Source organism: Salvelinus alpinus, chromosome 25 (assembly GCF_045679555.1).
Source record: "Salvelinus alpinus chromosome 25, SLU_Salpinus.1, whole genome shotgun sequence".
NCBI classification, from domain to species: Eukaryota; Metazoa; Chordata; class Actinopteri; order Salmoniformes; family Salmonidae; genus Salvelinus; species Salvelinus alpinus.
Window position 1 is genome coordinate 9,999,435 of NC_092110.1, and position 12,598 is coordinate 10,012,032.

The window sequence follows — 12,598 nt, forward strand, 5'->3', positions numbered from 1 at the left end:
CGCTCACCTTCTCCCTCTCTCTCTATTCTCTCTTTCTCCCTCCATTCTCTCTCCTTCTCGCTCTCCCTCTCCTTCTCTCTCTCCATCTCCTTCTCTCTCTCCCTCCCCTTCTCTCTCTCCCTCTCTCCTTCTCTCTCCCTCTCTCTTTCTCTAATGATCTGTCTAACCCCCTCCATCTCTCATCAATCTCTCACACAGACAATACTAACACTCCTGTTCATGCGCGAAAAACTGCACAGGCAGCAATTTATGCCTCTGGTCTGACAGCATCCATTTTGCTCTTCATTCCACCCTGAGGTTCATCTACAATGTGGACATTAGTAAAGCACCTTGAGAAACGCTCCTTCCCGACTGAGCATCACATGTTAACACATACTACTGGCAGCTAGAATAGCACTTAGCTAAAACACAGTCACACACACACACACATAATAACATCCAGAGGCAGTGCAGCTGACACAATCCCGTTCACGGGTTACACACTCTCCTGACAAAATAATTCCAGGCCGACAATGAGGGATCACATACCACAGATGTGCTAAGTCCACAGACCATATGGCCCAGCATACCTCATTTCAAATCCTCGGCCCAAAAAAGGAAATCCCATGAGAAGTCGAGCAGAGCTCACCGAGTTCCATGTGAGGATAAAGAGAGGCCAGGCAACATCAGGTTCCAGATAAGAGTATCCAATCCCCCTGTTTGTCAGACTGACAGTCAGCCTGCCTCTCTGCCAGGCCAGAGTGACAAACATTGCTTAGCACTGCCCTCAGCCATGTGGTCGTGTGAGTGTGAGTGAGTGAGAGAAAGAGAATCTCTGCAAATCCAAGCCACTCCCATTTGAAACCTCCCTGCTTCCTCTCTCCATCTCTCTCTCTCCATCTCTCTCCATCTCTCTCTCCTCCCCTGCCTCTTGACAGTAACAGCCCATGTCAAAGGTTTCTGCCGAGGCCTTTATTATGACACCCCTGAGATGATGCTGAGGGGGACAGTATGGAACTCACTGGTATTCATGTATACCTGTCTTTTCTCCTCCTCTCTCTGTATAGTTGACCTACTAAAAACACCAGGCGTTGTGTTGTTATGGGGTAGCCTTAGCCTAAGCTAGATATTGACTGGGAGCGAGAACATGGAAGGGGGTCAAAGTAAATAGAGTCTGTAAATCAGAGCCTATTAGCTAATCATTGGTCAGGCACCGACATCCTGTCTGCCTGCAGAACCTCATCATTTAAGTCATTTTATTACTGTCTTACTGGGCCGGATGAGAATTGGACCACTTTGACTCCATCCCTGTGATTCATATGGATGTCTATGAGCTAAGACTTGTATCATCACCACCACCATCATCATCATCATCATCACTACGCTTGATTTGCTGAATGAGGCCCTGTCTCACTCTGGGCTATGAGCTGTATGCTGCCTGGCAGGGTCAGGAAATTACCAGCCTCAGCCTCTTAAAGGGCTCATAACCACAGATCTAGTATTAGATTACCTTAACACCAATCTAAATCTGAACCGTTAAGGACTAAAAACAAAAGCTGATCTTAGATCAGCATCTAAAAGGCAACTTCGTTTTACTACTGTATAGTAGGATTGCCAATGCCAGCCATAAAGACAAAGGAGGACATAGATAGAACCAGTGTGAGCACTGCAGCATATTAGCCTTCAGGGCAGTCAGTGGGCATGGTACTAACAATTACCAAGTCTCATTAAGAATACAATAAGGCTTTTGTTTCTGCTTATGTTGCCCTCACATCTTGAACAAACTACAATTTCATAGTTATTAATTTAATGTGTACGCTTTCATAGGCTACAAATCATCCATAACTAACAACAATCTTTGTGAGTGAGAGAGTGAGTGAGTGAGTGAGTGAGTGAGTGAGTGAGTGAGTGTGAGAGTGTGAGAGTGTGAGTGAGTGAGAGTGTGAGTGAGTGAGTGAGTGAGTGAGTGAGTGAGTGAGTGTGAGAGTACTATTCTTTGTGACAGTCACTGTAAACTAGGCCTAATCACCATTTCTGATTAATCTGCAAAACTCTGTCCCTTAATGATTCAATTAGCAGTCCCTAAATTTGTCACCCTCTCGTTCCCCTGGCTTCTGCCAAATGCAAATGACAGGCCTGTCATGTTCAGTGTTCATGCAGTGACATGGAATCAGCCGAGGGGTAAAACAACAACGTGCCAACAATAACAATACCAGTATACTGCAGCGTTGGAATAGACAAGCCTATCATCATAACTCATTACCCCTGTGACAGAGAAGGTTGCTTGAAACACCTTTCACACACATGTATTAGACTATTTAACACTGAATCAAGAACAATAACCAGGATATTTATTTTATTTTTTTTCTATTTTTTCTTCCTTTTTTTTTTTTTTTTTACCGTTATTTTACCAGGTAAGTTGACTGAGAACATGTTCTCATTTGCAGCAACGACCTGGGGAATAGTTACAGGGGAGAGGAGGGGGATGAATGAGCCAATTGTAAACTGGGGATTATTAGGTGACCGTGATGGTTGAGGGCCAGATTGGGAATTTAGCCAGGACACCGGGGTTAACACCCCTACTCTTACGATAAGTGCCATGGGATCTTTAATGACCTCAGAGAGTCAGGACACCCGTTTAACGTCCCATCCGAAAGACGGCACCCTACACAGAGCAGTGTCCCCAATCACTGCCCTGGGGCATTGGGATCTTTGTTTAGACCAGAGGAAAGAGTGCCTCCTACTGGCCCTCCAACACCACTTCCAGCAGCACCTGGTCTCCCATCCAGGGACTGACCAGGACCAACCCTGCTTAGCTTCAGAAGCAAGCCAGCAGTGGTATGCAGGGTGGTATGCTGCTGGCAATGATCAGATTTAGTCTATAGAGAACAAATGTAGGTCCAGCAAGCTCTCTAACATGCCTAGAAATGCATGTAATGCAGATTTTAGAGTGGAATTTTATTGTACCCAGCACAAGGTGCACCTATGTACTGATCATGATTTTTATTTTATTTTTTATATCAGCTTATTGATCTGCCACACCTGTCAGGTGGATGGATTATCTTGGTAAAGGAGAAATGCTACCTAACAGGGATGTAAATACATTTGTGCACAACATTTTAGAGAAATAAACCTTTTGGGATATTTTATTTCAGCTCATGAAACATGTGACCAATACTTTACATGTTGGGTTTATATTTTTGTTCAGTATATACCATTAATAAGCACAGCTGCACATCAAACAGCCATAAGCTGTCCCAAATACCACCATATTCCCTTTATAGTGTACAACTTTCAACCAGGGCCCACAGGGTCAAAAGTAGTGCACTATTCAGGGAATATGGTGCCATCAGGGACGCATTCAGAATCTTTTCCTCTACTCTATAGGTTCTAGCAGCATAAAACCACCCTGGAGTCATGAGAGAAACCCTACACCAAAGCACCTTGGTCGGAGTTGAATCACCCATGTCTCTGGTGACTTTAATAGCGGCAGAGTGCAGTTACAGTAAAGCCTTTAACATTGACATTAAGCCCCTTTAATTGCATTTAAAACCGATTTCCAGTCCACCCATGATTCACAAATGCATGGCTACAGCATCACTTGGGTTACGTAATATGGGGCTGATTCCCAGAGCATCACCCAGAGATGTATAGGCCATAGTGGGTATGACAAGGCAGAGGAGACTATGGCTCAGTATGGTGGTGAGCAAGCAGTCACATCATGACCTATTATCCAATAGTACACTGAAACTTATGGGTGATACATCTAACTATAGAGGTAATATGGAAATAAGGCCACACATTTTATTTTATTTTATGCATAATGAATTCAAAGATATTGATATTTGGGGGGGCATCAGTTCCCCTTCAAATAAAATAGCTAGTGAACACTGTTGCAGACTTGGAGAGTAACACCAGGCTCATGTTCAGTAGGCCACAATGTAGAGAAATATTTTGCAATAGAAAACAATTTGCATTGGACAATTCATGCAGTACCTCCTCGTTTCACTACGTTTCGAAACTATCTCTCTACTGAACACAACCCGGTCACAAGCTGTTGGGAATAGGGATCCCACAGGGAACAATGTGACTATTATCCTGTCAGGATCTGTCTGTGGCCCAGGCAGTCCAGGACAGATTCATAATTTACTATTCATGAGGAAGATATGTTACATGTCCTATGGCACCCAAAATTAATCATAACATTCAGAGGGAACAAACACTGGATTCTACAATGACAATGCAAGGGCACAGTTGTTTTGTTGCTCCTTTAAATTCAATTTCAGTAGCTTGCTATAATATAGCTGAACACAGTACAGAGCATAACTGTTTCAAAGCTAATGCATGTATAGTTACTAACCAGCTAGCACAAAACGTTCCCATATGTTTCTTAGAGCTTGGTGAGAGCATGGTTGCCCTATGGTTATTTTGCATACAACCTTCCCAAAAGGTTCTGGGAACCTTCTAGCTCATAATGTTCTGAAAACCATATGTTTCTTAGGTGGGAATTTCAGTCCTTCAGCATAACATTTCCTACAGGTTTCCTCATGGTTCTATTTAAAGTCATGTTCTCAGAACGTTCAGCGAATGTTAAGAAACAACGTTCTTTTGTGGGCACTTCAGCACTTCAGTATAACGTTTTCTGCAGGTTTCCTCATGGTTCTTTTTAAAGTCATATTCTCAGAACATTAAGACAACTTTCTATAAAAACCACAAGAAAACATTAGTAAAATCCTAAGAATGCTATTTAAAAACATATACATTCCGTTCTCAGCGTCACCAAACTCTCTCTAGCCTCTATCTTGTTAAGTGTGTTCAGGTGTGTTAGCCGTGCCCACTAATTGGCCACACCTGATCTTAATGAGTGCTTGTTTACTTTGAAATGGGGTCTGTTTGAATAGACTTAAATGAAAAACAGGAACATGGCTCGGATAGGAAAAAAGATGGCGGAAGCGGATGATGGAGTGGATTCTGAATCTAATGGCGGTAGAATCAAGGGGAATTGGAATATTGTCCAAAAGAAAGGAAAACTGAGCAAAGTAGAGTACAGTGATGAGAATGTCACAACGTATCTTGTAGGAGTACGGTTTGTAAATGAGGAGCAGCTGATCGAATTACCCATCTTGAGGAATCCATTTGAGATATCCAAACTGGTGGAGAGAGTGCTGGGTAGAGTGAAGGCTGTGAGGATCACGAGAGGCGGGTTGGTTTTGATTTTTTGTGCTTCTGAGGATCAAAAGAAACGTGTGTTGTGTCTCAACCGATTTGATAAGTTTGAAGTGTCGTGTGTGTGTATGTGTGTGTGTGTGTGTGTGTGTGTGTGTGTGTGTGTGTGTGTGTGTGTGTGTGTGTGTGTGTGTGTGTGTGTTAGGAACAGGGTACTCCTCAAGGGGGTTATATCTGGAGTCTCGTGGGAAGTAGATGTTGAAGAGATGAAAAATATTCCTGGAGTGTTTGATGCATGTCGGATGAATCGTGTGGTGAATGAAGAAAAAGTGTTTTGTCTTACTTTTTTTTTTTTTCTTCTTTTTTTTGATATGGAGTCTCCCTACTCAAGTGCAGTTAGGGTCTATTAACTACAGAGTCAGAGCATTCATCCCAAGACCAATGCAGTGTGATCATTGTAAAGCTTTTGGTCATGTATCAAGTGTTTGCAGAAGGGAGAAGCCGAGATGTTCAAGTTGTGGAAAATATCACGTGTTATAAAAGTGATGAAAATGTGACATGTTGCAATTGTGGTGGGAACCACAAAGCCACGTCTTTCAAGTGCCTCACAAGGGGGAAAGAGAATGAAGTGGCCAAAGTCCAGGCTATCCAGGTTGAGGGTTTGAATGGTGCACTTGAAGTCCATGGTGGTGGATAGGCCTTCACTGCACGCTGCAGGGGTTGCCTTTCACCAGCAGAATCCTGACATTTTTAAAGGTTAGGAAGGTTGACTTTGTGGCCTTCATAGCTATGGTGATAAATGGCACTGCCAAGGTGGAGAGAAAGTCCAGGAAGATACAAATCATTGTGGAAGCTGTGGAGCGTTTCCTGGGGCTGAAAGATTTCTCGGCGAAGGAGTTACATGGAATATTGTCATAAGCTGTACCACCCTATCAGGCCCTAGGCCCAGAGCCTGAGAAGGTAGATATGGAGAATTGGAAGCAGTAGGAGTTTTGTTTTGTCAGTGTACTGTTTTTATTTGGGTGGATTAAGTTAGTTTCCTTATCACATATGGATTTTATTTTTACCAGAAGATCATAGGGTTGAATCTTACTGACGCTGTGCCACAATAAAAAATAGAGGTTTATGCATGAATTAATGCCGAAGCAAATTAATTTCCAGGTGTCCTATCTGTGCTTGGAGTTCAAAACAGTTAACATAAGCTAGCAGTATTATTAAAAGTATTTTTAAAACATTCAGTGAAAGCTAAAGGAAGTTATTAAAAAACGTCAAAATCCTATAATTTCTGTTCTCAGAACGTTAATAATACCTTCCAGGAAAACATTTAGAGAACGATAGTAAAATGTTCTCAGAACCTCCCTGCTACCTAAAAAGTCATGTTTAAGGCAACATTTTTCACTTCCATTCTCAGAACGTTTAAAAAAACATTCAGTTTTACTGGTCAGGAAACTTATGGCTTCGTCCCCAGAACCAATTGGAAACCAAAAACATACGTTCCCACAGCTTCCAAGGAACCAAATGTACTAGCTAGGTCCCAGTACTGTTGTCACTCACTAGCTACTGGTATGGTTGGATCATCAGCTGTGTAGGCCAACACCTAAACAAATACAGAGGATTCATTCAATGTCAATTGTTGAGGGCAAAACATTAGCAACTTCAATTACTTTGCATTGGTTACTATAAAGTTGGTGATTTGAACTATTATTCCTAAGTTTTGGAAAATCTAAGTTTCCTTTTCCTTATAAATAGGTCAGGATAGTTTGGCAGTACCGATGAAAATTAGTTATACTAATATAGGAGAGCTATTGAAATTGAAGTTATTTAAAGAACAACAAAACGATTGTGCCCCTGCAATGTCATTGTAGAATCCAATGTTTGTTCCCGCGGTTATGATTAATACTGGGGGCCACAGGTCGTGATACACTACTCGCTGTCGGCGTTCCAATTCATCCAAAGGGTGTTTGATGGAGTTGAGTTCATGGCTCTGTGCAGGCCAGTCAAGTTCTTCCACACCGATCTTGACAAACCATTTCTGTATGGACCTCGCTTTATGCACGGGGGCATTGTCATGCTGAAACAGGAAAGGGCCTTGCCCAAACTGTTTCCACAAAGTTGGAGGCACAGAATCATCTAGAATGTGATTGTGTTAGGATTTCCCTTCACCTGAACTAAGGTGCCTAGCCCAAACCATGAAAAACAACCCCAGACCATTATTCCTCCTCGACCTAACTTTACAGTTGGCACTATGCATTGGGGCATGTAGCGTTCTCCTGGCATCCGCCAAAACCAGATTTGTCCGCAATTCATCACTCCAGAGAACACGTTTCCACTGCGCCAGAGACCAATGGTGGCAAGCTTTACACCACTCCAGCCGATGCTTGGCATTACGCATTGTGATCTTAGGCTTGTGTGCAGCTGCTCTGCCATAGAAACCCATTTCATGAAGCTCCCGACGACCAGTTATTGTTCTTCCAGAGGCAGTTTGGATCTCGGTAGGGAGTGTTGCAACGGAGGACAGACGATTTTTATGTGCTACGTGCTTCAGCACTCGGCGGTGACATTCTGTGAGCTTGTGTGGCCTACCACTTCAAGGCTGAGCCGTTGTTGCTCCTAGACATTTTCACTTCACAATAATAGCACTTACAGTTGACAGGGGCAGCTCTGACTTGTTGGAAAGGTGGTATCCTATGACGGTGCCACGTTGAAAGTCACTGAGCTCTTCAGTGCAGGCCTTTCTACTGCTGATTTGTTGTCTATGGAGATTGCATGGCTGTGTGCTCGATTTTATACATCTGTCATCAACGGGTGTAGCTGAAATAGCTGAATCCACTCATTTAAAGGGGTGTCCACATACTTTTGTGTGTAGCTAGCGTAGCTAGTGATGGGAAAGGTCATTCTCTCTGTGACCTACATCACACCCTAGTTCTAGCAGGAACAGCAGCTCTGTTGGAAGCTGTGTTCTCCCCCACACTGGTTCAGGTAGAGTAGTTCCAGCTTCTCTCTCGCTCTCTTTCCGTCTCTCTCTCTCCCTTTCTCCCTCCCTGCTTCTCTCTCTCTACAGACGGACATATAGATCTCTTCTGATCAGGGACCTAGGGGCGAAAGGCTGAGGTCATTATGGCACATTTCTCTGTATGAAGAGTGGTATCTCTAGATACTGTACAAAGACAATGGGTTAGCTAGGGCAGGCTTTAACCTTGAGAGCTCTCTCTGACATCATTATTGCTTGTGAATAGATTGTACAATGCACGCAGTATAGTTCTCCTTTTATGTGGCACACCGTTGTTTTCTCTGGCTTGGCATCACTGAATGATGAGTCTAAGCCAGTCCATGTTTGAAATGCATGTTCACATTTCTTGGATAGTAATATTGTATATAGTGCATTCGGAAAGTATTCAGACCCCTTGACTTTTTCCACATTTTGTTACGTTACAGCCTTATTCTAAAATTGAATATTAAAAAAATCCCTTATCAATCTACACACAGTACCCCACAATGACAAAGCAAATTCATAATAAAAAAATTGAAATATCACATTTACATAAGTATTCAGACCCTTTACTCAATACTTTGTTGAAGCACCTTTGGAATCGATTGCAGCCTAGAGTCGTCTTGGGTATGACGTTACAAGCTTGGCACACCTTTGGGGAGTTTCTCACATTCTTCTCTGCAGATCCTCTCAAGCTCTGTCAGGTTGGATGGGGAGCGTCACTGCACCGCTATTTTCAGGTCTCTCCAGAGATGTTCGATCGGGTTCAAGTCCAGGCTCTGGCTGGGCCACTCAAGGACATTCAGAGACTTCAGAGAGTCCCAAAGCCACTCCTGTGTTGTCTTGGCTGTGTGCTTAGTGCTGTTGTCCTGTTGGAAGGTGAATCTCCACCCCAGTCTGAGGTCCTGAACACTCTGGAGCAGGTTTTCATCAAGGATCTCTCTGTACTTTGCTACATTCATCTTTCCCTCGATCCTGACTAGTCTCCCAGTCCCTACCGCTGAAAAACATTCCCACAGCATGATGCGGTCACCACCATGCTTCACCGTAGGGATGGTGCCATGTTTCCTCCAGATGTGACGCTTGGCGTTCAGGCCAAAGAGTTCAATCTTTGTTTCATCAGACCAGAGAATTTTGTTTATCATGGTCTGAGAGTCTTTAGGTGCCTTTTGGCAAACTCCAAGCGGGATGTCATGTGCCTTTTACTGAGGAGTGGCTTCTGTCTGGCCACTCTAGCATAAAGGCCTGATTGGTGGAGTGTTGCAAAGATGGTTGTCCTTCTGGAAGGTTCTCCCATCTCCACAGAGGAACTCTGGAGCTCTGTCAGAGTGACAATCGGGTTCTTGGTCCCCTCCCTTGGTCACCTGAGAGGCCAGCTTTAGGAAGAGTATTCGTGGTACCAAAACTCTTCCATTTAAATATGATGGAGGCCACTGTGTTTTTGGGGACCTTCAATGCTGCAGAAATGTTTTGGTACCCTTCCCCAGATCTGTGCCTCGACACAATCCTGTCTCGGAGCTCTACGGACAATTCCTTCGACCTCAAAGCTTGGTTTTTGCTCTGACATGCACTGTCAACTGTGGGACCTTATATAGACGGGTGTGTGCCTTTCCAAATCATGTCCAATCAATTGAATTTACCACTGGTGGAATCCAAGTTGTAGAAACATCTCAAGGATGATCAATGGAAACAGGATACCTATGTAAATAAGGTATTTCTGTTTTATACACTGCTCAAAAAAATAAAGGGAACACTTAAACAACACAATGTAACTCCAAGTCAATCACACTTCTGTGAAATCAAACTGTCCAATTAGGAAGCAACACTGATTGACAATAAATTTCACATGCTGTTGTGCAAATGGAATAGACAAAAGGTGGAAATTATAGGCAATTAGCAAGACACCCCCAAAAAAGGAGTGATTCTGCAGGTGGTGACCACAGACCACTTCTCAGTTCCTATGCTTCCTGGCTGATGTTTTGGTCACTTTTGAATGCTGGCGGTGCTCTCACTCTAGTGGTAGCATGAGACGGAGTCTACAACCCACACAAGTGGCTCAGGTAGTGCAGTTCATCCAGGATGGCACATCAATGCGAGCTGTGGCAAAAAGGTTTGCTGTGTCTGTCAGCGTAGTGTCCAGAGCATGGAGGCGCTACCAGGAGACAGGCCAGTACATCAGGAGACGTGGAGGAGGCCGTAGGAGGGCAACAACCCAGCAGCAGGACCGCTACCTCCGCCTTTGTGCAAGGAGGTGCACTGCCAGAGCCCTGCAAAATGACCTCCAGCAGGCCACAAATGTGCATGTGTCAGCATATGGTCTCACAAGGGGTCTGAGGATCTCATCTCGGTACCTAATGGCAGTCAGGCTACCTCTGGCGAGCACATGGAGGGCTGTGCGGCCCCACAAAGAAATGCCACCCCACACCATGACTGACCCACCGCCAAACCGGTCATGCTGGAGGATGTTGCAGGCAGCAGAACGTTCTCCACGGTGTCTCCAGACTCTGTCACGTCTGTCACATGTGCTCATGTGCTCAGTGTGAACCTGCTTTCATCTGTGAAGAGCACAGGGCGCCAGTGGCGAATTTGCCAATCTTGGTGTTCTCTGGCAAATGCCAAACGTCCTGCACGGTGCTGGGCTGTAAGCACAACCCCCACCTGTGGACGTCGGGCCCTCATACCACCCTCATGGAGTCTGTTTCTGACCGTTTGAGCAGACACATTCACATTTGTGGCCTGCTGGAGGTCATTTTGCAGGGCTCTGGCAGTGCACCTCCTTCCACAAAGGCGGAGGTAGCGGTCCTGCTGCTGGGTTGTTGCCCTCCTACGGCCTCCTCCACGTCTCCTGATGTACTGGCCTGTCTCCTGGTAGCGCCTCCATGCTCTGGACACTACGCTGACAGACACAGCAAACCTTTTTGCCACAGCTCGCATTGATGTGCCATCCTGGATGAACTGCACTACCTGAGCCACTTGTGTGGGTTGTAGACTCCGTCTCATGCTACCACTAGAGTGAGAGCACCGCCAGCATTCAAAAGTGACCAAAACATCAGCCAGGAAGCATAGGAACTGAGAAGTGGTCTGTGGTCACCACCTGCAGAATCACTCCTTTTTTGGGGGTGTCTTGCTAATTGCCTATAATTTCCACCTTTTGTCTATTCCATTTGCACAACAGCATGTGAAATTTATTGTCAATCAGTGTTGCTTCCTAATTGGACAGTTTGATTTCACAGAAGTGTGATTGACTTGGAGTTACATTGTGTTGTTTAAGTGTTCCCTTTATTTTTTTGAGCAGTGTATATTAATACCTTAGCACAAATGTATAAAAATCGGTTTTCACTTTCATTATGGGGTATTGTGTGTAGATTGATGAGAAGTTCTATTTATTTAATTTTAGAATAAGGCTGTAATGTAATTTGGGGAAGGGGTCTGAATACTTTCCGAATGCACTGTATATTTGGATGACGAGCAATCTCTTAAGGTTGTCTCTCCTAACAAACAAAAAGCATTGAAATGTTACATGGGAGTAATATAAGAGGGTACTGAGGAACAAGATGTGGTTCTCGGTTGCAGAGATAAGGTAACCTCATATGGATAATTGAAGTCGTGGTACAGCAGCATTCAACAGTACAGTATAAACCCCTTCAGCCTCCCAGCAGGGCTCAGCTTAGCAGAGGGAGCCAGGCTGGCTGAGAGAGGGAGCCAGGCTGGCTGAGAGAGGGAGCCAGGCTGGCTGAGAGAGGGAGCCAGGCTGGCTGAGAGAGGGAGCCAGGCTGGCTGAGAGAGGAAGTGGAGGAGTAGGAGGAGGGAGTGGCTCACTGTGACATGGAGGAGAGGAGACCGCATGGAAGTCACAATTTCAAATATGATTTTAGAGATCTATCTCTCTCTCTCACACACACATGTATACACACACATACAGACTCGCATGCACACAGATCTGCTATTTCAAGGCTTGGCTCAACCAGAGATCTGCTTGCCTGCTTTGCTTTGTGCAGGATCAGTCAGTCACTGTTCAATAATTCATTAGTCAGAGATAATGGTGGCCAGTCAGTCCTTCCTCCCTCTCTGACTGACTGGTGCTATTTTGGAATCACTGATTAGACCCACTCTCACTGTTTCAGTGTAGAGCTCCAAATATAAATACAACATATCTTAGTGAATACTTGACCAAAATACTGACCAGAACCAGACAAATCTGACACAAATAGTAGATTGGCTAGATACTCACTAGACACCATATTTACTTACTCATAATTTGCATTGTGTTAATGTATTTTTTAATCAGATAATCTGTTACTCTTCTATACTACTTATATTGTGTATGGAATGGTGTAAAGTTAAGTAAAAATATGTGCTACTTAAGTAGTGTTTTTGGGTGTCTGTACTTTACTATTTATATTTAACAATAATAATGTACTTTTTACTCTATACATTTTCCCTGACACCCAAAAGTACTCATTA

At 44.1% G+C, this 12,598-nt stretch overlaps 1 protein-coding gene across 3 annotated transcripts in view; it reads right to left on the reverse strand.

Moving 5' to 3' along the window:
- The window catches only part of LOC139553310 (A-kinase anchor protein 6-like), a 189,133-nt gene that overhangs the window by 173,864 nt on the left and 2,671 nt on the right, over nt 1-12,598 (reverse strand). The window contains exon 1 of one of the 3 annotated variants that reach the window (XM_071365508.1): nt 570-773. The exons of the other annotated variants lie outside the window; for them this stretch is intronic. The gene's annotated coding sequence lies outside the window, so the exon portion shown is untranslated. Of the gene's footprint in view, nt 1-569; nt 774-12,598 lie in introns of those variants that run through there. 3 annotated transcript variants of the gene reach the window in all.